Source organism: Solea solea, chromosome 20, assembly GCF_958295425.1.
Source record: "Solea solea chromosome 20, fSolSol10.1, whole genome shotgun sequence".
NCBI lineage: Eukaryota > Metazoa > Chordata > Actinopteri > Pleuronectiformes > Soleidae > Solea > Solea solea.
Genome location: NC_081153.1, coordinates 17,239,409 through 17,266,386, shown reverse-complemented (window position 1 = coordinate 17,266,386; position 26,978 = coordinate 17,239,409). Strand labels below are relative to the sequence as shown.

The 26,978-nt window shown below is 39.8% G+C and overlaps 1 long non-coding RNA gene across 1 annotated transcript; it reads left to right on the top strand.

The window, feature by feature from the left end:
• Window positions 1–3,849: 3,849 nt before the first annotated feature.
• LOC131447698 (uncharacterized) lies at window positions 3,850–25,508 on the top strand. The gene is made up of 4 exons (XR_009234073.1): window positions 3,850–4,008; window positions 6,658–6,713; window positions 16,072–16,152; window positions 25,402–25,508. It is a non-coding gene; the product is annotated as an uncharacterized LOC131447698 (long non-coding RNA).
• The last annotated feature ends 1,470 nt before the right edge of the window (window positions 25,509–26,978 follow it).

Here is a 26,978-nt window from a genome sequence, read left to right as displayed (position 1 = left end):
GTGGAAGTTTAGTTTCCCTTTATCGCTTCATCTGGCATCCAACTGTGCTCAAACCAGACACAATGACCTTGAACAGACCAGGTGTTAACATCTGTCCTCTGAGTGATCATCCAGATTGTGGTAAGTACAGCGCTGAATGCTCAGTGACCTGGGTGTTGCTCTGTGTATGTGAGGTGGTGTGAAGATGGCAGTCACGTGTGTGTTCCAGTTATGAGCGGAATATAAGCAGTTGAAAGTATAATTAACCTCGGTTTTATTAAGTCCAACACTCACAATTGGATTTGAATGCATTGTCAGATCTGATCTCAAAAACCACATTCGAACGTGGTTTTAGGATGCGTATGTCACATTCCTGAGCTACATGAACACAATCCGTCTTCAGAACAAAATGGAAACCACAACCTCAGCTGACACCAGCTAATGTTTTTGCACTCATCAAAGCTCATATGATAATGTATTTGTAACTATCCCTGCACTCTTAACACTGTTCATCACATACAGTAATTTCTTTCTCTAATGTTTAAAATTTGATTTCATGTCACGGCAGCATGAGTAGAGCTTTTTCATATTTGTCTCACATTTAAAATATGTATTTCAAATGCTAAATATTAATTTGTAATTTGTATTTAATTGAGAGGATGAAAATACCTTCATATTTTGTATCGAAATACTTGAGTGTCGTGTATTTCGTATTTTTAAAATACTGTATAATAATTTATTTGAAGCAAAATGATGACGTCTTAAGAACACAACAATGTGAGGTGCTGCTGCAGATCAGACAACCAAGGATGTTGATTGAATAACACATTTATCTCAACCATGAATTGCTTTCAGCCTTGACAAGTTCAGTGTACGTTGTTAGGTGTTCTTTGTAGAAGCATGGTTATTTAACCCGCAAATGTTAGCTGCTAACTCTCACTGTTAACTTCACATTAGCTTGTCTCCTTTAGTTTGATTTCTCTCGGCTGTATAAGACATAAGAATCACGTTTCTAAGTTGTTAATGCAATGACACTGCATAGTGCCATTTTGTATCATGCAGAGGAGTTTTGGACCTCAGTGTCAGTCACTACTGTGTGCTGCAGCAGCACAGCGTCATACTCCACTACTCTTAGTAGTTCTGGCTCATATTATGGGCTATTCAAGCAACATTTTTGTTACAAATGTCCCCAAATAAGATTGTGCTTTTGACTATATTGACACAATATTTACAGTAGACTATGTGCATGCGGCAGACCTTTTTGTTTAGTCAAAGTCAGGGAGTATTTTGAAAATAAAAAAATACTGTTTTTTATTTTGATAAGTGGCAAGAAATTGCTCTAACGAAATGATTTTGTCAGCCCTTTATGTGCCAAGGTAACTACCATCCTTGGAAAACGGTATACAGTGACAGCATGAAGTCAATTTACAGTGCTTAACAAATTTATTAGATCACCACCCAAAGCCCCAATGCTGTTAATTTGGGGCACCAAATTAACAGCATTGGTAATTATCCAAATATTTTTTTATGTTTCTGTAATGGATAATACACCATTATGTAGAAGCGCTTTAACCAAAATTATATTTTTAATGCTAAAATATAATTATTATTGTTATTCATGAATTTTCAATTTTACAAAATAGTACAGTACATTATTATTTATTTTATGACAGGTGGTCTAATACATTTGTTAAACACTGTATGTAATTTAAATAACATCTCTTAATTCTGTTGCAAATCTAGTATATGCATAGTGAAAGGTTCCTTCCACCTTTCTCCTTTCACTTCCTCATTTTCTTCATATTTATATTCATATTGATAAGCACCAATTATTACATATTTTACATATTTAAAACTTAATTAATTGCATCATTTACTGTACTCATGCTGTGAACTGCATTTAAATACAAGATAATTGCAAATGTGGTTTTGCAGTACATGTTCCCTCTTAAAGACACTTAAACAATTACCTGACACTGAGCAGGTAAAATAAACTTGAACTGTAACTAATTGTTATTTTTATTTTATTTTAAATAATAATACATTTTATAATTAAAATATGAAAATATATTGGAAATTGCCAGGTACAAGTTATCAGAGATGTGCTCTCTGAAACAGAAAACTACGTTTTTCAGTTGTGAATAAAACCATTTAATCATTTAATTTAACATTTGATGATTGTTGGTTTTAAGATTTGGTTTTAAGAGAGCTCACTGTTTATCTTAGCGACACATGTTCATGTTTCAAACAACACATTTCTTAATTTAGAAAACTAAAAGTAAAACTCCATCGTTCATCCGCAAACAATACGATCCTGGTCTGTGTGTGTGTGTGTGTGTGTGTGTGTGTGTGTGTGTGTGTGTGTGTGTGTGTGTGTGGGTGTGTGTGTGCGTGTGTGTGTGTGTATGTGGACTACAGGCTTGTACTGAAGTTTGGACTAATTCTGACAGGAGGATGTGTTTTGAGTCTGTCAACATGGTGAAGATTTGTCACTTCAAAATCTAAATCATAAGCTGTGTGAAGATGTCTGGTTTTGACAGCTTGAGATAAGACTTTTTGTTATTTGTGACATTTTCTTTTTAACTTAATGATTGACTGATAAATTATTAGTATGTAGTGTATTATTGCATGTAAAAACAAGGTAAATGAATGTTTTTACAAGTGTGTAGACACATTCATATGTATGCGCATACACACGCACACACACAGAGCAGCCCTACGCTTTCTGTGTGTCAGTCGACTAGGCTTCTTCCCCTCCCCCCTCAACATCTCTCTCCCCTTTTTTGTCCCCCTCACCCTCTCCTTTTCCCTCCCACTTGCGCTCTCCTGCCTGCTAGCACTATTTCAAGCCTCTGCCTCAGAGATCGAGGGAGAGAGAGCGAGAGAGAGGGGAGGGGAGGGGAAAGCAGACAGGATTTAGAGTTCAAGTGCACGTGCAGAAAAAAGGCTGAATAGAGGAGAGTCAGAGCAGAAAGGAAACCAGGAAAAGGAACGGCAGGGGCGGGGGACAAAGCACACAGAAACTCTTTCTTTTCCTCATTTCTTTCTCTCTATTTTCTTCTCACAGAAATTGAAAGTATTAGCCTTGGAATGGGGCTGTGAAAAAAATGAAAAAGCCCAAAATTCTAATACTGTGAGTGTAAAAAAAAAAGAAGAAGAAATTCCTATTCCTGCCCCCTCCTCTATCCTCTCCTCATCGACACACTCCTCCTCTATCCCTCCCTCTTGGATATTTCTCTATGAACCCCATGCTCTATCTCTTTCTCTCTCTCTCTCTCTCTCTCTCTCTCTCTCTCTCTCTCTCTCTCCTCACTGCCTTTTTCTCCCCACCCACCTTACATGCACACACCCCGGACTCCTTCCCACTCCTCCTCACGCGCGCTTACTGGGGACTGACTGCAACAAGCTCAGTTTTTTCCTTCTTTTTCTTTTGCTTGCCATTCTTTCCTTTTGGTTATGCCCTCATGTACGGAGGCATCACTTCACTGACGCTTCTCTACTGTAAGTGGCACCTCTGAAAAATGTAGGCCATGGATTGTCCCTGCGTTAGACTGCATGCCACAAACTGCAGTATTTTTTCCCCAACTTGATTGAAAACTCGATTTCAGTTTAGAAACGTTTTTTAAAAGCGCATCTGTATTTTGAAGCGTTAGTCTGGTGTTGAAGAAAAGGAAAAGTGGACAGATGAGGGGGACACGGGCAAAGAATGAGGGGAAAATGGAGAGCATGGTCTGCGGGAGAAAGTGAGAAAGACAGAGAGAGAGCGGTAGGAAAATGAGTACCGGCACTGGCAAGAAAAACGGGAGGGGTAAGGGAAGAGAAGGGGGACCAGTAGGGGATAGACTTTGGAAGGAGGGACAGTTGGATAGGAATTGGCAAAATCGCGGGAAAAAGAAGAAAAAATAAAACTCCAAAATGAGAAGAAGCTGGACTTCTTGCCAAACGCTGGCATGCAGTCTGATCGCCTTTCATTTTTGTTTTTTGCCATGATTTTTTCATCACTTCTGCGGGCCACACTCTCATTCATCTGTGAGTATACTGTGTGTACACATTCTTTTCCTGTCTCACGTACCCATCCTTGCTGTGTCCCCTTTTTCTCCTCTCCTCTGCCTGCTTAATTTTTCAACTGTCCTCTTTTTTCTTGTTTGAAAAATGTGTTCCCTAGGTTGCTAATCCCTTCATCCTGTTTGTGTATCCCATCTCGCGCTCCACCTCTCTCCCTCTTTCACTGTCTCCCTCTTTCCTCCTTCAGCTCCTCTTTATCATGGGTTATAGCTGTTCTCTTTGCTTCTCCTTGAAGGATTACCTCTGCTCACATTCAGATGAGGGCTTTGGGAAAGGGATCACTGAGTGCACCCAGTTTTAGGGGGCCCATGCATGGAAGGCTAGCACATGAAGGAGACAGGGTGTGTGCATGTGTCTGTCTGTCTAAGTCATGTATATCTGTGTGTCTGTGCATGTATGTGTTCGTATGTTGGGGTGTGATTTAGAGTTAAAGGAGCCGGTAGTGGTGGACAGTCACGCCACCTTGCGCATGCGTGGGTTTACACAATCACGTTTCATGTTTCATATTCACAGAATGAAGGCACAATATAAATTACTTATAAAATGCACAGAACTGAAAGGTGAGGGTTTAGATCGAGAGGGAATGACGAGATGGAAACATCAAATGTACAGCAGGTTATTTTCTTTCGCCTCTCTTATTAGATTTTTTTTTTATTCCTCCCGTGCTTTCCCCCCTTTTCTATCCCGTCTTTCATCCGTTCATCCGGGTATCCCCCACTTTATCTGTTGGTTTGCCTGTAAAGACAAAACCCATAATCCAAGACAAAGTAGTTCGATGAGATTGGATTTATTTAAGGGCCTTAACTATGTAACATCCTTGAGTCAGTTTGAAGAAGTTGATCTTTTTCTGCGTCCTTTGTATTTGGTCAAGGCGACTTTTGTCTGATGGCGTGGAGTTTTAGGTAAAGATGGAGGCTGTTGGTGCAAAGATGAATACATATTTGCACTCTAGATACAGTGTGTACAGACAGACAGGCATTAAACTGCGTATATAAAACCACTGCTGTCCATTTGATCGGCTCTATCTCTCTCTCTCCTATGGTATCAGCCTCAGATATCTTCCAGCATCTCTTTCCTTTGTTTTTTTTTTTCCGCTCCTGTATTTTATATCTGCCTGTTCTGTTTTTTTTATTTATACATCCACCTCTTATCTCAGCCCACATTCTCTCTATCATTTGGCACATCCGATATTGTTCGCTAGTGTCGTTCCAAAAGCAGTGTGCATACGTGTGTGTGTGTGTGTTGCTTTGACATTTATGTTCTTTATGTTGATGCGATTGGGTCAACAGTAAGCTGTAAAACCTCTTATGATTCTGTTTTTATTTCTGTATTATAAAACCTCATTTGTTTGTGAATACGACGAGGTTGCGGAAGTTAGGCATCAGAAAAGTTTTGTTTAAAAAGAGTACAGACCTTTTTAAAATAAAATATTAAATTATGCAGCTACTGAAACGTGTCAACTGTTTAGTTGACGCCGTTAGGTAACAGTTAGTGGCCTAGTTGTTTAATAACGTTCAGTTTTTAAGTGTGTGCCAGATGAATTCATATGTAATGATTTAATTAAAACACAATTCTTTGTGACACAAGCAAAGGGGAGGATTCTTTTGTTTAGTAGCGTCCCTGCCTTGACCTTTCCCTGACCTCCTCTTTAGGTTGATAAAATGAAGAGAGAATTAAAAATAATTTCATTAAACATCTGCGCTTGGCAGCTAAAGAAAAAGAAAAGATGAGGGGGGGCAAATCCTCTTATAGAACTTAGTCAAATTTGTTTTTTCAATTTTTAAAGCCAGCCAAGCACCTTCAATTCCACTCTTGAGGGGGTTTGATGGTAATGCCAGTGTAATCAGACCCCCAGGTTATGAAATATTACTCAGACAGACCTAGTGTTATGTAATCTTACATAACTGAGGCAGCAGCTCAGCAGGCTCGTGATCAGAGACTCCGGAGGAGAGGCTATATGGGTCTGCTTATGGTATGAACTCACTGACAGGGTCAACACACTCACTGAATACCTGGGCCTTAAAGGGGAAGAGGCCCCTTCTGCAGTATCTACACATATGGACCCAAGTGCTTGACACCTAAAGGCTGAGAAAGTAAAGTAACCTCACCTATAGCAGGTTGCAGTCTCTGTGCCTCCTATAGTATTTAAATGTACACTTCTGTGTAAGATAAGGGTCCTGCAATCCACTGCTGTTCCCATGATTCTCTACCACCTCTCTGTTTCTCATTCATAATTGATGACATTCAACCACAGCATACATTAATGGATCGAACAGACCTCAGGAATTCCCATGCAAGCTGCCATTGTGTGTAGCAGGTTTGAGTTTGTGCCACCGAATCTGCTGGAAACTGACAAACTGACTAGTGTTCATACAACAATCTAACGGGCCTGGTGTGAAACTCAAATAGCACAGATGCCTGCACGAATCAGGAGTGTTGTATTTAATAAAGGATTAAAAAAATGTTAAACATGTAATAAAAAAGAGTTCTTTAACATACACATAATTCACATAATCCAGAATAATTTCAAAAACTATATAAAATAAATATTTTTTCGAGAATGACTGCAAATCTCTATTTTAATAATGCCAAAAATGTGTTTTTGTTTTTCAGATTAAGACGCTGAGACAAGGCGACCTTTTTTGTATTGAAGATGTGATTTTTATCAGGTAAGGTTTCATTTTCTGTTCATTTATTTAATTCAGAAACTGTCCTTAATTAGCAGCAGAGATTTAACTTTCTACTTGTCCTAGAAAAGAAATGCATGTATGTTATTTTTGTTAGAATCAAGCACTTTACTGACTAGATTTGTTCTTAATGGCAGTCAGCAGTCAGACACACTTGGTCGGCCATTTTAGTCTACGGCCTGATCGAAATGTCAATACCTCATCAGAATCATCGAATTAGTGTTCCCTGAGTCATTCTGCCGTGATTAATCTCACAAATATGTGCAAACCTTTGGCCCGTTTAAACGCAACAAGAAGACAATCTTTAGTTTTTCCACTGTAGCACACCTCGGTTTGGTGCAAAGCAGTGGACTGTGACTTATCTTAGTAAGCAACTTGCGAAAGGTCATCCGTTGGTCATGTCCCGATTATCAGATGTTGCTGAAAAGTGAGAGAGTGCAGGTATAAAGAGAGGCCTGTGGTCTAGCCTTGAAGCTAGCTTTGGAGATGCCTCACATTACATTTTTGTCTTTGTGCTGATGTCACCTCCGTGCCCCCGGTCCAGCAGCAGGAGAATAAGAGCTACATTCTGCCTCCATGACACAATAGAGCCCTTCTTGGCCTGATATTTTCACAATGTGTTTTTGCAGAGCCCTGTGCACACACATGCATGTGTGTCTGCACACACACACACGCACTCATTCTCAGCAGGCAGCACAGAAAATTGATTCAGGGCTGTTTGAGCTGTGCACTTTACCTAATATTTCCATTCTTGTTGAAAGTGTTTGCTCAGAGATTTGTAGTGCTTTGCTCCCACTGTCGGGAAGTGCCTCGTAAATCCACTGCAGATCATTTATTAGATTTACTCACAGCACCCGTTCTAAATTAGAAATGTTAATTCGGCTCTTTAATCCAAGTATTGGACCCACGTTTTTCGTGGGTCAGAGACACGGAAAAGCCACTGCGGTACAGTAGGGTGGTGTGGCATGGGTTAACGTCTGAGGACTGGTGGAATGTGTCCGGGTCGACGGGTAGAATTCCTCAGTCTTGGCGACTAGGTCACTGCACTGACAAGAGTCTGCCACCTATTTCCGCATGCGCACTGCCGCCCTGCGCCTCTGTCTCATTGCTGTCCTCTATCTTTTTCTAATTCTGCCTGCCTATCTCACCCCCCACCCCCCTCTCTCTGTGTCTCTCTTTCGTCCTCTCGCTCTATCTGTCTGGTTCCAAGTCTCTCCTGCCCTCTCCACTTCCTTTCTTTTGCGTTTCATCATTTCACCTTTTGTTCTTTGTGCTTGCTCTTTGTCTGTCCCAGTCCCTCCTTTATCTCCTTTATTTAATCTATCGTTCAGTCATACTTTCTATTTTGCTCTTCTAATAGGCGTGTTGTTCGCCGTGTCGTTCGCCGTTGTCTTTGTGTCTTTTATTTGTGACTGTGCACACAGTGCTTTCAGTCTTTCATCTTAAAATATATATTTCTTATTCTTGTAGCGTTGTTTTTCTGCCATTGCTGTGTGGTTTATAATTTCCCCAACGCTTCACCCGCCCATCTTTTCTGTTTCAAGTCTGTCTCTACTTACATGTTTTACTTTTTTTTTCTGTGGCGACATTGAGTTCTGTGCTGCAGTGATTAGAGGAAGACATGTTGGGAGGGCATGAGACAAAAGAAGATGCAGACATTCACATTCTCTGTATGCTTGTGAATATGACACTGGCATGCTTGTTATTAATGTAGTGCTTTAGCATGCATATGGTGCCTGGTGGTGTTTGATTTATGTGGTGTGTTCCCACACACAGGCTGATGCTTACATGCTGCATGCATCTGAGTGAAGGAGTTTGCGGACTCACACCCCAGCAGACAGTGGAGTTGACAAATCAACCCCCGGGTTCTGAGGTGTTTCTGCTGATGGCAGATGTGGTGATTTGACACAGTCTGGAAGTTGCACACAAGCTCAATGAATAGAAGCACATTTCTTCCCTTTACGCAGATGCAAAGTGTGCACAGCTTCATAACTTATACAGAGGGCGAGTCAGCTGGAATTCTCATGTTCTTTTGTACGCTATATTCATACAAATGTAATTTACCAGTGAAATGCAATGTATTGCTTCACCTTACATCAGTGGTAGATGGCCATTTTGTGCCTTATTGGGATTGTAAATTGTAAATTTAAAAGCAAAAATAACATTTTATGATTTTATTTTGTGACTGACAACTTTTTTTATTATGTTACCGGCTGTCCTGTCATGCCCATCTCAGTTTAATTTCCATATAAATTTGTTTAGAATAGGACTGCCATGAAATATTATTTTCATTATTGATTAATATATTACTTGTTTGGTTCAGTACATGCAGATTATGATGTCAAATGTTTTTTTTTTCCCCAAGCCTTAAATGATGCCGTCTTCAAACGTTTTGTTTTGTCCACACATCAAAGACATTCAGTTAACTGTGATAAAAGAGCAAAGAAACCAGAAAATACTCACATTTAAGAGTTTGAAATCATATTTATTTTTTATTTTTACAAAGCAAACAGCATATTAATAATTTAATAGTCAGTTGCTCAATGATTACTCGATTAAATGTTATTAACCCCTTCTAAATTGATAGTTGGTAAAAAAATACAACATAGAACATTTAGTTGATTTAATCCTTGATGAACCGATTGTTAGAATATCATTCATGATTTATTAATTGTTTTATTTTGAAGCCATTGGGCTCAGTCTCTGTAAATATACATTTTTGCCCATTTTGAATGGCCTTGCATCAGAGTAAGTCGACTATCTCTTGCCTTGTTGGTTGGATCAAGCAAAGACAGCAACTTAGTCTTCACAAACACACATGGACATTTTCAACATTTTATTGGCTAAACAATCTTTAATGATAACAATTACATGGAAAATCAACAGATTAATCACTCATTAAGATAGCAGGTACAGCATCAGTCATTTTGCATACGTTGCTGTAACTGACTGTCCTTTGATGTTGTGCCCGTTTTTACTACAAATAGTTTCATTCCTTATATTACCAAAGTAAATCTAATAAAACCCACCAACTGTGAATTGTATAGCAAGCTCAAATATTTCATTTTGCTTTGACAACATGGGTTTAAATTAGTGTTTGTTTGTAGTGTTTGTTTTGTTTGTCTGTGCGCCCACAACCCAACACCTGAAGCCGTGGCAGTTTCAGTGGGATGAGGTGAGATGTGAGTAATAATAGTGACTGATGATGTCACAAACAACCTCTTGCTGCATCAGCTGCCCCCATAACCCGGCGTTAGGAGGGCGGCAGCAGCATCCAAGCACCTGTGGGTAACACACGCCAGAGCACATTAGACGGAGGGAGATGGAGGGAGGCAAGAATGGAACACACGGAACATGGCTCAGGGGGACAGAGATAGAGCGAGAGAGGGAGAGACACAGAGAGTGAGCAAGAGATAGAGACAGTCAGAGAGGGTGAGGCTGTCAGATTAAAGAGAATTGGGAGACAGTGATGTTGAGAGACATCTCCACATTATTTTAGAAGACTGTCGGGTTGGACTTGCTGTTCTACATGACTGCTTTTAAGTATCTTTCTGACTCGACTGTTGCACGAGCTCCATAAAAATGGGTCGCAAATTTTTACCAAAATATCAAAGATTCTTTAAAAGAAAATACACATTTATCTGTGTTTCCATCAACTCCTTTATTGGGAGTTAAAATAGGGAGTAAAGCATGTGGCGGAGCAATTCGATGGGTTAAATAGACAGCACCACTAGCTTTTATTGCTGCATCAATTTATTATTGTAGTAACATAGACCCCTTGTACTAAGTCGAGGAATGTTGTGGTGTCCTCATTAGTTCACACATTCCTCCTTTCACCCACTGGATCCGCTATTTATTCAGTGCAATGAAATGCAGAAGTATGATGCACGTTGCAGTCACATGATTTCTAAATGTACTATTTTACTCAACAAACTTTTTGCACTACACTCATTCACATCTAACTTTTAGTGATACACCAATTTTTTTCCATTTAGATGCAGAAATTGAAAATGCACATAAAAAACCCGCTTTCTGTGGGCTTTGATTTCTTTGTCACTTTAAAGAAAATAATGATAAATCCAAATATATAAATAAAGGAAATAGTTATATGTGACATGGTGACCTATAAAAAAGTAAAGAGTATTACATTAATGTTTTTTTTATTTTTTTTATTTAGCTGAGCATTTTAACAGAAAAATCCCGTCAATATCTGAATTGTCAATATACTCTCTTTTCCAGCAGTAAATGTTTAGTTCAAGCTGTTGGTTTTCAAGTTAGTATATAGCAGGTATCGTCTTGACTTAAACAATATCACTTTCACCTTTTCGAATATTCTCTGGGGCATCAATAATATAGCATTCAAACCTACTTGAGACATTTATCCGTGAAATCCATCTCAAAAGCTAGGAAACCTTGAGTGGGAAGTGAAGAGTGCCCATTCACAAGTGCTCCACGGCAGCCATGTGTATGTTTCCGACAGTATCAGTTCAAAGTCTCATTCAGTCCCGACTCCCAAATGGCTCTTGTTGCTTTGATCTCGGAGCTGAGATATTAGCAGATACACAAAGCCAAGCATTCCTGTTTGCAGTTTCAAAGCAAAAGAAGAATCAAATGCTTTACAGCAGACTGAATGAAGATACACCATACATACATTTATAGCATGTCATTGATCTAACGTCCTCAAATAAGGTTATATTAAGAAGGTTATGTCACCACAGCTGCTTTCACGTATGTATCGCGCAGCTCAAAAGGATATTTTCAGCAATAGACATATGATAGTTGATCAAATCTCCAGTCATTTCTCAGAGTCTAGACAAATATAGTGGATGGGTATATCGTATATCACCAGAGTGCCTATATAACACATGCTGTTAGGCAGAAATACAGCATTGGCATTAGGCATCTTAGAGGGAGAAATTTGACAGAGAGAGATGACACGAATGGTTAATTAATACTTTTTTGGAAAATGTACAATGCTTCACATTCTGTGGTTTAAGTTTCTAAAATGTTGTTTTTGCAGCTTTTTAGTCACTGAAAATTAATGTTTAAATAATGACACGTTAGCCTCACAAGTATTTAAAAGGGAACATTTAGCAACATACCTGAAGTTTATTGTCTAAAAATAACAGATTAATTGACAGTGATTAAACCTATTCCACAATTGAATTAAATGGGTTTGAAGCTAAATTAAACCACAGTACTATCCAGACTTTCCCCCATAAAACAATAACACACTATTGAAAAAGTCTAAGCATCTTCTAATTTCTGCCAACTCTGAATATAATAAATTAATTTCTAGGTTGATATTTCTATTCATACCTTTCTCTGCAATAAGGAAATGTGCTATTTAAGTGTAGTGTAAAAGAAAAAAGGTTCACTCTGCATATGGTACTGGTGTGTTTTTTTTTTTTACAGGAATGGCCCTCTCACATCCATATTCATCTCATTAATCTCTGACCATACCCATATTTTTTATTGTATCAGCTACGCAAAGCTTGAGAAGCATGAAATATAACTGCTACAGTTAAATAACAGTTAAATACAAAAGAAAACAACTAGTTAGTCAGTAAGTCAGGTATCAAAATAATTTGGAAAAAATTAAGATACAATAAAGAGAGAACAAATATGTCACCAAAAAATGACCTTCATGAAGAAATTGATGCACAGTCCAGCCACATTTCATTGTTACTGTCCACTAAAACCAATCACACACCAGTGACGCAGGATTGCCGAGTTTTTCACCAGTGCATTGCCGCTCTCACGTCTCTCTCTCTCTCTCTAACTCGCTTAACCATCCATTTTAACAATCAATGACCTCAAAGCACTGAGGTTTTGGCTTTAGAAATGAGTGGTCCTTCCCAAGTGTGCTGTTAGTTACTGTGCTGCTGGTAACACATCATCCCTCCAACCCACCACCACCACTATCACCGTCACCGCCACCTCCTCCTCCTTTCTGGTGCATCACCCCACTCACTCACTTTCAGTCTCTCCTCCCTCCCTTCAGTCCTTGCCTTCATATTGATCTGAATTCATTTGTTTCCTATTGATCTGCCACTCCACCCTCTGCCGCATTGAGCAAACACAAGGAGTGCGCACAAGACTCAAACTAAAACACCTATTTACAATACTGTTTTACCTAAGCTGCTTTGAAGGTCAATATGCACATTCATTCACTGCAGATGCACACACCTGAAATCCCACACTCTGCATATGAGAGATTTTAGAAGCTGAAAACACAAAAGGCTTGGAGGTGTTTCAGCTTGAGCTGCAAACAAGCTAATGACATACAAAGGAACCTGGATTTCGTATTCGTCCAACACCTCAGGGGAGAGTATGAAAACACAGACAGTCTTGCGCTGGAACCAACAGGCAATACAATTACAGCTGCAGTTCATTTGATTGTACCGAGAATAATTAATACAATAAATGAGAGGAATTCCGTTTGGTGCCAATTACTCAGAGGGATATATGAGCCAAGTCATCATTGGTTGTGGCAATGTTTTTTTAAAGATCATGTATATAAAAGACATCGAGTCAAGTCATCAAAGTATAAGGTTATACACTTTAAATGGCTTTCCCAAAAGTGTACTGTAGATAATGCAGGGGAGTAATAGGAATAGATTATAGAGGAAGCCCAAAGCAAAAGAATCAATTTGATGTTGTAATGATCGTACACAGTAAACAGAATCATTACTTCAAAAGTAGTCCACCAGGAATGCAAACATGTATATGATTTTTGTGATTTGAATTAAATTATACGCCTTTATTGTCATTGTAAGTAATGCAAACTATGACATAACTCTTTCCGGTGCATCAAAAAAACACAGATGCTGGCACAAGACATAAACAACAAGTAAACAGTGAGTAAGAAAAAGACCACACAAAATAAATGTCACAGTAAAGTGTGTGTGAAATAGAAAAATATCATCAGCATTCAAGTACGTAGAGATTGTAGTAAGGTACATGGTCATAGCAGCAGTATTGTCTGTAGGGTTGTCCCAAGAGAATAGTTAATTACATGCATGTTCAAGTTTAGTTTATGGATGGCTGTGGACAAGAAACCGTGCTATACGAATTTCTTGTTTACAGCAAGGCCAGTATGTTAAAAATGGAACGTGGTACAGCAAAACACTATTTGACGAGGGGACCCTTTTCACTGCTGCACCACACGAGCTTAGCTGAAAAGGTAATGGTGTCAGTAATTGCAGAAATTATCATTTTACTCCACCACCTTAGCATACTGAGTCTAAGTCTGAGAGTAAAAAGAATGTAGTTACGTTAACAGGCACAAACTCGGCTGCTCCGCTTCCTTTCTCTCGCTTGACCACTCGCCCAGTATGAGCACACACACTTCGACTGTGTCTCTCTCTCGCTGGAGCAGTCACTCATGCAACAAATAATGTTGTATACTGTTAAACAAAATTTTTGGTCATAATGCCCAGCGCTAGATCTGTACCACCTGCCAGAGGGCAGCAGTTCAAGCATGGAATGGTCAGGATGGGAAGCGTCTCTGATTATGTTGAAAGCGCTTTTGAAGTAGCGAGAAGTGGTGATGTGGTCCAGTGAGGGCAGATGATTTTTTTTTTATGGTGCTTACACCTTGTTGTGTTTTTTGTCTGCCAAACGAGCAGCCTGTATACCACACTGAGTGTGTTAATCCAATCCAATTTATTTGTAAAGCACATTTAAAACAACACAGTTGACCAAAGTGCTGTACAGTAATATAACACACATTTAAAAAAAACATCAAACACAGAACACAAAACACACACATATCAAAGCAAAAAACATGGGACATACACAGCACGATTCAAGGATGAGGCTTGCCTATTGTGTAGCAGCAAAGCATTCGTTTTTTAAACGACTAAGAGCAGCTGATCAGTTAAGGCACTCTCGGTAGAAGGCAACCAGCAGTCCCCTCTCAATGTTGTTTCTTCTCAGTACTACTACAGGAAGAGGAATTATGTCAGGGTGTGGTCCCTCAAAAGTGGAGCCAGGTTCAGCCTTTTTGCTGCAAATGTTAACTCTTTGCTCGTGTTTCTATCATTTTTTTTTTCCACTCTGTGACATTAGCATTCTAACCAGCAAGCCCTTATCTTGTCGGACCATCCTCATCCTGACAGCATATCACTGTTGTCTGCTCTGAGGAAGAAGCAGCACTGCACAGAGAGCATATTATAACCACTTCTACACTGCTGAAGCTCTAGTGACCGTCATCGCCACATGCTCTTGGCAGAAAGCAGGGTCCACAAAGGGTGAAAGAAATAGAAACAACACCTTTAAAAATGAATCACAAAAGCGTACAGTGACGCAACACATGCAACACATCCTATTGTGATGTTTTAAATCGTTTCTGTTTATCCTTTATGGTGTAGCATTTAATTCAGCATTCTGATTTCATCTCAATCTTTTCTTGCCCCACTAGCCCCTCTATAAACATTGGTGGCTTGGTGGCATCGAGTTGCTGTGAAACCAGACTGCTTGTCCTGCCCTCTGACCTCTTTCTAGGACACGCTGTGCTTAGTTTGAATGCATCTCCAGCAGTAACTTTAGTTCAAAGGGCCGGGGGGGAAAGGCACTGGGGGAGAGAGGCTAAGCTTCCTCTTGGTAATATTAGATAAGATGCACCGCAGGCTATACTTGCACTCCCTAAGTACATGCAGACAGGAACACACAGAGCCATTATATGTACACATGTGGGAATCAATGGGCACGCACCAACACAAAAGAACTACATCGTTGTCTTTCATGGTGTTGCAGTTTCATAATTATTGCATTTGTTTGGCTTTCTGCTGTTTAATTTACAGCTGATTGTATTCTCCACCATTATTAATGTATTATTCATCACCATTGTCTTGAAACGTCTTTCCTCTTCATGTATTTTTCTATCATCCCATTCATGCATTGTTGATGGCTAAAGAACTAATTCTCATCATTATAAACCACTTTGTTAATCCAATTCCTACTCACAATATATTTATATATATATGTGTATATATATATATATATATATATATATATATATACAAAATGAATTAATGTAAACGTATTACTATATAAATATATATATATATAGTAATACGTTTACATTAATTCATTTTTGTCTAATCAGGGATTGGTCCATCATGATTTATTTGTTGTAATAGTCTTTCATGCGTGAACCCAGGATGGTTTTGCTCTAAATGGTATGCGGCCTGGACAGAAGCCCAGATAGGGTTGTGTCTGTGTGGCTGACGTTATTCATTTACTTTTCCAACTTCATGGCTAAATGTGTTAATTGATGTTCCCATTCCTACCCTGTGGTATGCTAATAATCTGCACGATGCTCTGCTGGTTTCAGGAATGCCACGGTCAGCCACAGAAGGTCCTTAGTGCGAGCAGAGCCATGGGAAAAGCATCAAACTAGATCCCGGGTTGAGAGGTAAATGTTTTGCCAACATCTTCCCCATTCCTTCCCAATTTATACCAACATAAACTCTTGAAAGAGCTTGAGAGATCAGAACTAGTTATGGAGAAAGCCAGCCTTTAGTTAACAGACATACACTAACATTTCTATGTCTTTTATGTTCTCTGTCTCCACGTCTATTTTATTCAAGTTGTTACATCACTGCCATTATAAACACACTACTTCCCAAGTGTTATCACAGCACCTTTACAGTTAAGTTGTTATTGTTATTCAGTTTAATTGCATATGGGACCTTACATAACTGCATGCATGATTATTCTGTCTTTTTATTCACTTTACTAAGAAAAAAAGAACATATATATATATATATTAGTCGAGAGTCGAGCCATCAACAAAACCAATTCAGAAGAATGCATATAATTTAAATAATGACATATTGGAAAAATATAGAGCTATAATTGTGGAATAAAAACATTAAAATTGTTCCTCATTGGTAAACATGCATACACCAACTGCAGCACCTCTCCCACTCTGACACAACAACACACACATATGTAGGACATGCGCTCTTACAGACTGGCCCACACAACCAATAGCCACTGACAACAGTGCCCTAGCAACCATTGGGCATCATGCCAAGCCACTGAGGTTGCCTAGTAGTGTGTTCCCATGGTAACATTTTCTGCCTTTGTAAATAAGGTACGAGAAGAGTGGAGAGGGGGGTTTCGGAGAAATTGCACTACAGAGTCTCATTTTATCCTGTGAGAGCTAATAATGCGGGGTTTGTGAGAAGCACATACTCATCCTGCCCCTGCACCAAGACATCATCTGTCTGAAGGGGGGTGCATTAGTGTCAATGGTGGTCTCGGGTCCGAATCCTCCCCACACGCTGTCAGGTCCAGTATTGTGATCTCAGTCTTCTTTGTCAGTTTCTAACTGATGTTTTTCTCCTAAATGTTCCTGGAAAAGTACTGATCACACTCCGCTGTAGTTGCTGGCAAAATAAAAAATGTGGATGTTTTTTTTTTTTTTTTTTCCTATCACGTCACAGTGACTCTTCATAGTATTATTCTCTTTTGCTTTGTTTTGATGTAATCATTTAAATTACAAGAGAATTATATTCATTTAGACAGCGTGTGTCCCTCCGATAATGTCAACAGAAGCAGCGGTCCTTTGCCCTGAATTTGAGAAGCACTGTCTGCTGCCTGCATTCCTGTCGAGGTGGCATTTGCCAGACGATTCATAGCTGCAGTTAACAGTTTATTTGCTGTCACTGGGCAGATTTCGCTCCTCTGTGCCCCTACATTTTTGGGTGTAATCTGTGCACCACTTTACAAAGACAGCAAGTGGTTAAGAGCAACGTGAAATCTTTGTTCCTTCTTTGACAGCCGAGCCTAAATAATTCAGAGAAAATGTCTTGTTGTGAGGCAGCTCTGCACTTTTCATGTAACGTTTCTTGTGTAAAATACAATGTGGTCTTTGACAGTTGATGGCTTTTTCTCTCTCTATTACATTTTTGGTAAACGCAATATTTACTGTTTTAATTTCACCACTTCTCAAATTCATGGCAAGCTAAAATCCTATAAGTCGCAAACATATTTCTTTTTAGTTTAGTTTCAGTGAGGACATTAATTAAAATGTCAAATATTAAATGTCTAATTTGAAGTGTTGTCTAGTTTTTCCTCTACTGATACATTTGTGTTTCTATTTATTTGCTATTTATTTTTTTTTTTTAACAAAGACATGAACGGCTGAATCTTAGATTCAATCGTTAACCACCTCTCTCTATATAAAGACTATAGTCAAACCGAATTTGTGTGGTTAGTGTAGAAGTTTTTATTGTGGAGGCAGCTAATTGTGCTATGAGCATATCCCTAATTCTGATTCACTGGTAGCTCAACCACCTTTCTAAAAACATCATCATCGAGATAAATGAAAATTTTGGTGATTTTAGTGAACATGATTTTATTTTTTTTCACTCTCTCAAGAGGGCAAATTTGTATTTTATACAAAGCTTCACCTGACCCAACACTGGTCTGCAAAGATTCCCACCATACTTGCACTGGCAAACAAACACACCCAGGCAGATTGGCAAAGAGCTGGCATTGGCACAACCATGCCGCATTCGTGCGTGATTCGACTGCGAATGAGACGGTGAGAGAGGTTAAAAAAGAGGAGGTGAGGAATCAAGGGGATGGGGGAGACGTAGTTAGTATGAACAGAGGAGATTTTCTCAGGGGAAAAAGTTGTAAAAGAGTTTTAGGTTTGAAATGTTTGGTGATGACGGACAAATAAGAGGCACTTAGAGGCGCAGGACGACCAAAGAAAGAAAATAAAGGGGAAGGCAGAGGGTGGGCTTTTAACTTGGCAGAGGGCAGTGGAGAGAGGCAGGGTGAATGGGTTCACATTTGGAAGCCGGCCAGTAAGAACAACAATCTATGTCTTTATTAACCATATGTCGCTGCGATGCTTTGAAGTTTATACTTGACTTATTTTCAATTTAATGATAGTTACGTCGTAAATCTTCAGAGCAATAAACAAAATGAGACTATTTACAGTTGGCCTTTATTCCCCTAATGTAACTGAACCAGACTAAACACAGCTATTTATCCTCTTATGCCCATTTACCTGTGCTGCACAGTCTAGAGTTGTATTTTAAAGCAGCCCATATTAGTATGCAGTTCTGGTCCTTGGAGGCAATAGCGTGAGATACCTTTTTTTTAAGGAATCAGTGATCATCAGTGGATTTGAATCCAACTTCATCAGTGAGGCCCCAGTCACCAAAGACTCAAAGGTTGTAGTTTTGGTGCATTGACCACGATGAAAAGGAGGCCTAGCAACTGTGCTGTGCAGCTGCTATCAAGTAATCAATGAGTCCTCGAGGCACACACACAGAGTCAAAACACAGTCACTGTCTGCTCACAACATCCAATTTGTTGCTTTTGCAGGAGATCACCTCAGCTATACATCGAATGTGTTGGTGCATCCCATTATTTATGTCGGATAATGAGGGAGATTGACTGGATAGTGTTGTTACTCCAAATTGGCATTCAATTGCTCACTCATTAGATCCTGTTTGTCACACAGAAAAGTGCTCCACAATGCACCAATTTCTGCCTCACCCTGAATGTCCCTCATCAAATCGTGCACAACTCCTTATCCTGTTAAAATGTGCACAGATATCTGACACCATTCTGGGGGTGGGATAGAGAAGTAAATGATCAAACAAATAATGATAACTGATAAAAAACAATACTGCAGTTATGTGGATTTGTTGTATAAAGTACATGGTTAATTATTCTTCTCATTCATGCATTTTGGCCTTTCCATTGCTGTAAGAGGCTTTGTCTTTTCAACAGGCGACACTCCAGCACTGCTGTTTGGTCTTATTAATACATAAATCCCTACTGCAGCTTTGCAAGGCTTAAAGAATATTTGACCACATTATTGTTGCTGGATGGAGAGAGACGGAAAAACATGATCCTAAAAGTCTTTAAAGCAGGAACCAGGTGCTGATTTCATAGTTCCCAGCATTCTTTCATAAATTTGCAAATACTACAGGGGGCTGCCACATTGTCGTGCTCGGATTCCAATTGTAATATTTGTTTTGATTGATTAAAGGTGTCAAAATTAGACATGTAAATTATTTTAAGATTAAAAAATCACAATCTTGCAAACAGCTCCCTATTCATATGACAGGCACGGTTAAATAAATACCTGCTCTACAAACCTAAAGGTTGAGCAAAAAGCTTGAAGATGCAACACATTATACAAAGTTGAATTAATGAGCCATATTTTCATGCCTTGAAGGCATTTGTTTTTTGTGTTTTGGTATGCGCAGTGTATTCAGGGTGAATAAAAAACCCTCACAACATTAACAGCTCTGCAGACCTTGCCACACAGGCGAGATGTTCCTTTTTTAAATTACAGAAAGCTTTAGACACAGCTTCAAGTGTTTTTTTTTTTTACACTAGCAATTTAAACTCAAACTAGCGATATTTTTACCAAGGGATCAAAAGGATATACGGTGGACAAACACATACAGATTGAAGGATAGAAGATTAAAAAAAATAAGCTGAATAAAACATGCTCAATATGAATAGTGAAAATTGCAGCACAGGGTGTATGAATGAAAAACCAACTGTGTGTTTGACAAAGTGCATTTATATACAAATAAGGCACAGAAGATACTGTTGAAAGAAAATGTAAGTGGTTCCAAAATATATATATTAATGAAATAAGGAAATGTAGTACATTTTCCTGTATGTCACACTTATTTTATACTGAATGAATCCGTAAAATATCCACAGACTTATATTTACACAAGACTACAGTACATTTCACTGCACCTGGTAAATCAGGGAATGTACGGGTTGTGGGTTATGAAACATTCACAGTGACTTGATGGACACATCGTGTTTTATTAACAAAACAATCTTTCACAAACCTTCTCATTTAAACTGAACCACAGACCATCAACCTCAGTTACATCCTGGTGACTCAACTGGTGTTAACAATCTATTACAAACCCATCAGAACATGACACTTTAGTAGTACATTGATATATATATATCAAGGAGAAAAGCATAGTTAAGTTAATCTTAATTTTAATAGTAATTTTGTAATCGGTCAACTGAATGCAAGATGAGAAACATTTGCTAGTTCCCACTTCACAGACATGACGACTTTCTACTCTTCTTTTTACGATGAAAAGGTAAAATAATTAGACAAAATCTGACATTTGTAACTGTTCAGTCGTCAAAATGTTCCATCGCACATTCAGATAAACAACAGCGGCCTCAATCTTACAGCGTATTAACTCTTAGTCATATTTGTCTTAATGTTTTAAGTACAGTCAGAGACGAGTCCACGCAAAGCGAAAAGATGCTCCTACGCACACTTGAGACTACGATATCTAACCTCGAATGGAACCAGAGTGATTGACTTTAACCCCCAGAATGACAATGAAATACTGCTCAGCAGTGCTGAAAGGAGTCTTTGAGGATATGGAAGATTCCACCAGCTCCACTTGCAGAAGTAGGTCAGGCAGACGCCTACAGTAAGCAACTGCAGGTTAAGTGCTTGTCTTTGTACTCAGAGACAGCCTTGGCCTCTAGTGGGGTGGAAGGGGGGTGGGGCTATGTTCAGTGTCTTCCCACAAGAGGGAGACAAGTCCACAAAAATGCATGGAGTGCAGTTAGTTCAACTGCTATTATATTCCTTTTAGATTCACAGTAGTACAATGATCAACTCAAATCTCGTAGCAACGGACAGAACTTTATTTTATTCATGCATATTATTTGATATAGATTTGTCATTGTCACATTTCTGTGACAAAATAATCAAAAGCTTTATGATGAAAATCCATAAGAATGAAGTATGAGACAAGGGTGAAACATATGACAGATAGAGAAAAACAGAAAGACCCTGCAAGGACGAAGAAACTCCAGCGCTGATCCTGCTCCGGTGCTCTGCAGTGTGAGGTAGTTGGTTGTATGGTTTCGCATAATAAACAGCCTGGAGATAACTGTACAACCTTCTAGCTTTCCCTGCGGTGTCACCCAGACTTCGTATTGATGCCTCCAACATCCTGGGCCTTTCAAAGTGGTAAGTACGAAGACAGACGTTAGGAAAGGACAAAGAGTTCTAACACTGGCTGACTTTTGATAGGTGCATAGAAACAAAAGATATGCAGGTAAAAAAAATCTGGATTTTGTACAAAAGCCCTGACATAGCAGCAAAACAATTTTTAAACTCATAATCATAATGATAATGAAGCAGAGTTTACATCTGAAACAACTAATATAGCGATCAGGTTTGGCTGTTGAGGTCCGGCTAATCCAGACATCGATAGACTCACCTTGTTCTGCAGTGCTGTTTGATTTGTTATTTGGTGCAGTCCAATCGGGTACAGAGCCAGCTGTCGATGGCTGGGATTTTTTCTTCTTAGCGTTCTGTGAACAAAAACACAGTGTTTCTTTAGAGGTCATTACGCCGGGATGCTAAAACCACTAAGAACAAGAGAGCTTGTGTTTTAATCAATGTCATTTTGTGTCGTGGTCATTTTAGCCGTTTGTAATGTACTGTACATCAGGTGTGGCTCCATCAACCTTGACTCAAACTGTTAAAAAAAAACTGCATCACGATGATACAAATGTACAGAATTTTACAAATCACACACGGTGTCTTTTTCATAACAGTTTTCACTTTCTACGTTTGTGCTGCTTTAAGGGCAAATAATGACAGTGTGGCCAGACATCAGTGCCAGTATGTCCTGAAACTCCGGGGCTGTATGTGAACTTGTTCACCGCCTCCGCCTCCTTCCCATAGCCTTCCTGGACCCCCCACCACCCCTCCTCCTCACTCACCCCTCCACCACCACCCCCCTCCTCTGTCCCCCAGTGTGTCTGGCTAGTGGCTCAGACACTCAGTATCCGCATTGCGTTGCAGTACTCCAGCGAGGAGGGGAGAAAAAGAGCATATATCAGCAATCTCTGCCGAGCACTGCTCTTTTCTGTACACACAAAGAAACGACTCGCCAGCATGTTCCAATTCAAGAGGAAATACATTCACAATAGAGCCACCAGCTATTTTAATAGCAGTGGCAGATTTGTGCATTACTTTTTCATTTAATGCTAACATTCCACATATGAGGCTGACTGATATTTTCCCTATTAACGGCACCATTTTCTTAATCCCATTTAAATTGAAGGTATTGTGTTTAGATTAATCACTACACAACAGTTTTCAACAGAAAATTTTAAAATGTATTTTTTTATTGAAAATTATCTCAACAAATGTCAACTTTGGTCAGACGCTTTCACATTGTTGGATTCTTGTGCAACAAAGGCGGTTTTGGCTGATATGTGATGAACTGTGCAAACATCCTGAATGTTGTGTTAATGAAATATTGTGGTCACAATGGCTGGGGGGGGGGGGGGGGGTTAATCACCTTTGGGCTCGCTGTGGCTTTGCTTCTCATGCTGTGTAAAAATCCACAGACGCGGTCTGTGAGATGATCCCCCCCTCAATCCCTCTGTTCCCTCCTCTGCTCGCACAGATACACACACACATGCACACACACACTCATACACACACCTCACACACATGCGCCTCCCTTGACTCTTTCTCCTCCAGATGTACCAACAGAGCAGTGCAAGTTCAAACACACACAAACAAACAAACACACCCATGTCATAGACGCCCACGTAGAGAGAGAGAAAAGGCATCATGTGAACATACACTGCAAGATGGGTGAGACAGGACGTCATGCCGGGAAAAAAAAATGTAAAGGGTTAGAGTATAAGAGAGGTGGGTGGGTGAGGGAATGAGGGGAAGAGCTGAGCGAGAGCAGGGGGAGGCGGGGACAGCGTGATAGAGAGTGTTCAGGCAAGAGAAGAAGAAGAAGAAGAAAGAACGATAGCTTGAGATACTGCATGCTTGCATAAGTGTCTGGAAGTGAGTGTGTGTGTGTGTGTGCGTGTGTGTGATATATGTAGGTGACACAGATTTATGAACGGAGAGGGTCATAGATGGAGGCGCTGTTGGTGATTGTTGGGGGTTGGGGGAAGTGGGGGGTGTTGGTACAGCACCAGATAATGGAAACAATGCAACTGTCTGTGTGTGTTTTACCCTGTGTGTTTGTGTCTGTGTGTGTGTGGCGTACCTGCCTCATACACGTTGCTTGCTTGGACTCTAATTGCCTGGAGAATTAGTGATGTGACTTGGCAGAGGGAAACAGGCACAAAACAGAGCCAGGGACAGCGCCTGAGAGAGGGATAGAAGAAGAACGGAGAGGCAGAAAAAGAGCGAGAGAGCGAGTGATGGAGGGGTAGAGAGAAGGGGAATAGCTCCTCTGTTTGCCGCTGCGTGCAGCGCTTCAGAGACGAGGAAGACGGAAGATGGGGCAGGAGGGTAGGTTTTATCAAGCGTTACTTTGATTACAACTGGATTAGTTGATGATTTTTTTTCTCTCTCGGGGGAAAATCGGATCAATAACTCATCGTAAGAGTGAGTTGTGTTCTGCGTGTGTGTGTGTGTGCGTGCGTGTGTGTACCTGTTATATGTACATGCACTTGTTGTATGCATGTGTACATATGCATGTGTGTGTTCATGTAACGAACACCAGGCAAATGCAAATGATGAGTTCAAAATTACTGGAGCGGGCCGGATAGCAAATCATCTGACCATGTCTGCCTGCTGCATTTGTGTCGTCCCTCCATCTGGATTCTTTAGTTTATTTTTTTTGTTGTTTTTTTTATTTTATATAATAATATTTCACTTGATACTCTCTTGATCCAGCAGCGGTCTTTGTCTGTGGTGCTTGAGAGGGAGCAGCAGTAGAGAGCTCATAAAACTGGGACAGAGGGAAATATCTCAAAGCACAGAGACAAAGAGGAAACAGAGAGCCAGTCTTCATTTTTTTCACACCAGCAGCAAAAGGCTTCATGTTCTGTGTTTCTTTGTGTAGCTGCGCATTTGGCTGCATGCTTGTGCACCTACAGCCACAGACAGCAAGTTGGGAGACATGTTCTGGATCATTAGCGGACGAGGGATCGGTCGTCCGCACCAACTTAACATGTGATGAAGATTTTTCGTTCCAGTTGTTTGAACCCTGGCTCGGATTCTTCACGTGGCATCTGCAGTGTCAGGCTTGTGTGACATTTATTTTGCCTGGGCAGGAGTAAATCAGCGCTACTCCCTAAAGGCTGAACATCTTTGTCATGGGGGAGTGATTGCATAATCCTGTGAGATCATAAGGCCTGTAGGAAAATGGAAGATGACAGTGTTGTCTGCGGCTCCAGGCACAGCTGTCTGTGGACGTTCCGTGTATGCATGTACATGTGTGTGGCTCATACAGGCTGCACAACCATATGTTCATCCAATTTGCGAAGTCCGAGATATATATATGTATATATATATATATGTATATTTAACGTACATATATATATATATATGTATATTTAACGTACATATACATATATATATGTATATGTACGTTAAATTTGAGAATTTTCCATCGCGCATGTGTCTGCCCTCAAACGCTTTTTCTGTCTGTCTGTGTGTCTGTCTGCCAGCAGGGGGCATTTTGTTAGAGCGTTTCACTGCACAGACCTGCACTGAACAACAGGCGCTGGCTATGTCAGGAGGAGAAGACAGTGGAAGGGCCCTGAAACGGAAAAGAAACAGATAGTGACGCTGTGAGAATTGAAACTGATATATTTGAATAATGCCTTTCACTTTGATTTCTCTTGTCGTTTACAGGGTGCGGTCCAGTCCGGCTTCTGCAGACGTGTCGAGATGAAAACGCGCCATGTCGGACCGCAACGACATACAGTAGATCCAGACGGTAACCATCAAGTATGACACGTAAACTGTCTCTCATTTATTGTAATATACTGCACAATGCTATGTATCCATCATCCATTCAAATGCTTTATTTGTAGAGTTAATTAAAATTTATATTAATATACCTGTCACGTATACTGTGAAAGCTATTTTTTATGTAAGATTGATAGACATAGGTAGATACATGCATACTTTATTGTCTCAGAGGGACATCTGTCTTGAGATCAAACAAAGGTAGACCCGTTAGCACAGAATATAGGAGTAGACATAAAAGGATCGCATGAGAAGGAAAACAACATTGTTATATAAAAACCAGTTGCGTAAACCAGCAGCAAACTCGTAGATGAGGGTTGCAGTAGATGCTACGACTGGATTGGATCTGTGTGCAGCAGCCGCAGCGTCGTCTGTCACTGTGTCCTTCTTTGTCCCTGAGACCCTTAACCTGTGATGATGTGAAAGGTCACAGGTGAGGTCCTTGGGAACAAAGGTGCATGCAGCTGCGTCTGGAAAACCACCGCACTTCCTGTCACTTACACTGTGAGGAAACTTCTGACGCTGCCAGACAACACGTCATTTACTTTTTCAATAACGAGATTATCACAAATATCAGAAAATGTACAGCGGATCAGGGCGAATCTCGAGTGCATGAAGTCATCTGGAGAGAATTTCCTCGATTTTTCCAGACGTCGGGAGAAACCAAGGGGAGACGGCGTGGTTCTGCAGAGGGGACAGTACCTATTGGCAGGCTTTGTGTGATGAATACGTGATAGAAAAAAAGACTGCCAAGGTTCGTGACCCCGATAAATGATTCATGTGGGATTTTTTTTTGATCTGGTCCCTGGGACTGAAAATGACGACACTGCAAACCTGTTGTGAACATTGAGGATAAATTCTGATGGAAGTGTTATCACTTTGATATTTTCTATCTTCTCAGCATCTGGTGTGTTAATACTTGGCTTTAAATAAAATATGTTGGCAACAATGAAAAATGTACATTTTGATAGGGGTGCAAATAACAGCAGTTTAAACATTCTAAAACTGAATGAAATGTGACAATGAAAAGCAGCAGTTGAGGAAAATGTTTGAACAATAACTTTATTTTCTGTTGCTGATGATATGAACACTGCTAATCCTTTGTAAAAAAAATATGATAATAAAGTTAAAGAAATGTTTAAAACATCTTGTGTTGGCCTTTTTTTCTACATATATATAAAAATTGATAATAGTTTGAAAGTATATTATTTTAGCTTGTATTTTGTTGCACATGAGCAGCATATAACACATTTTTAATCACCAGGTGAGGTATGTAATGTGGGGATGAGGAAAATCCACATGTGATATTAGGCTCAAGCTGCTTCACTTTCATATTTTACTGACCTCTTAACAAACCAGCTGACAGTTTGGAGGTGAATAAATGAAAGTCACGTGGCCCTTTGTCAGACCCTCAGCCAGTGTGGCTCAGTGTTCTCTGGCTCTCAGCCTCCGTTATGTTT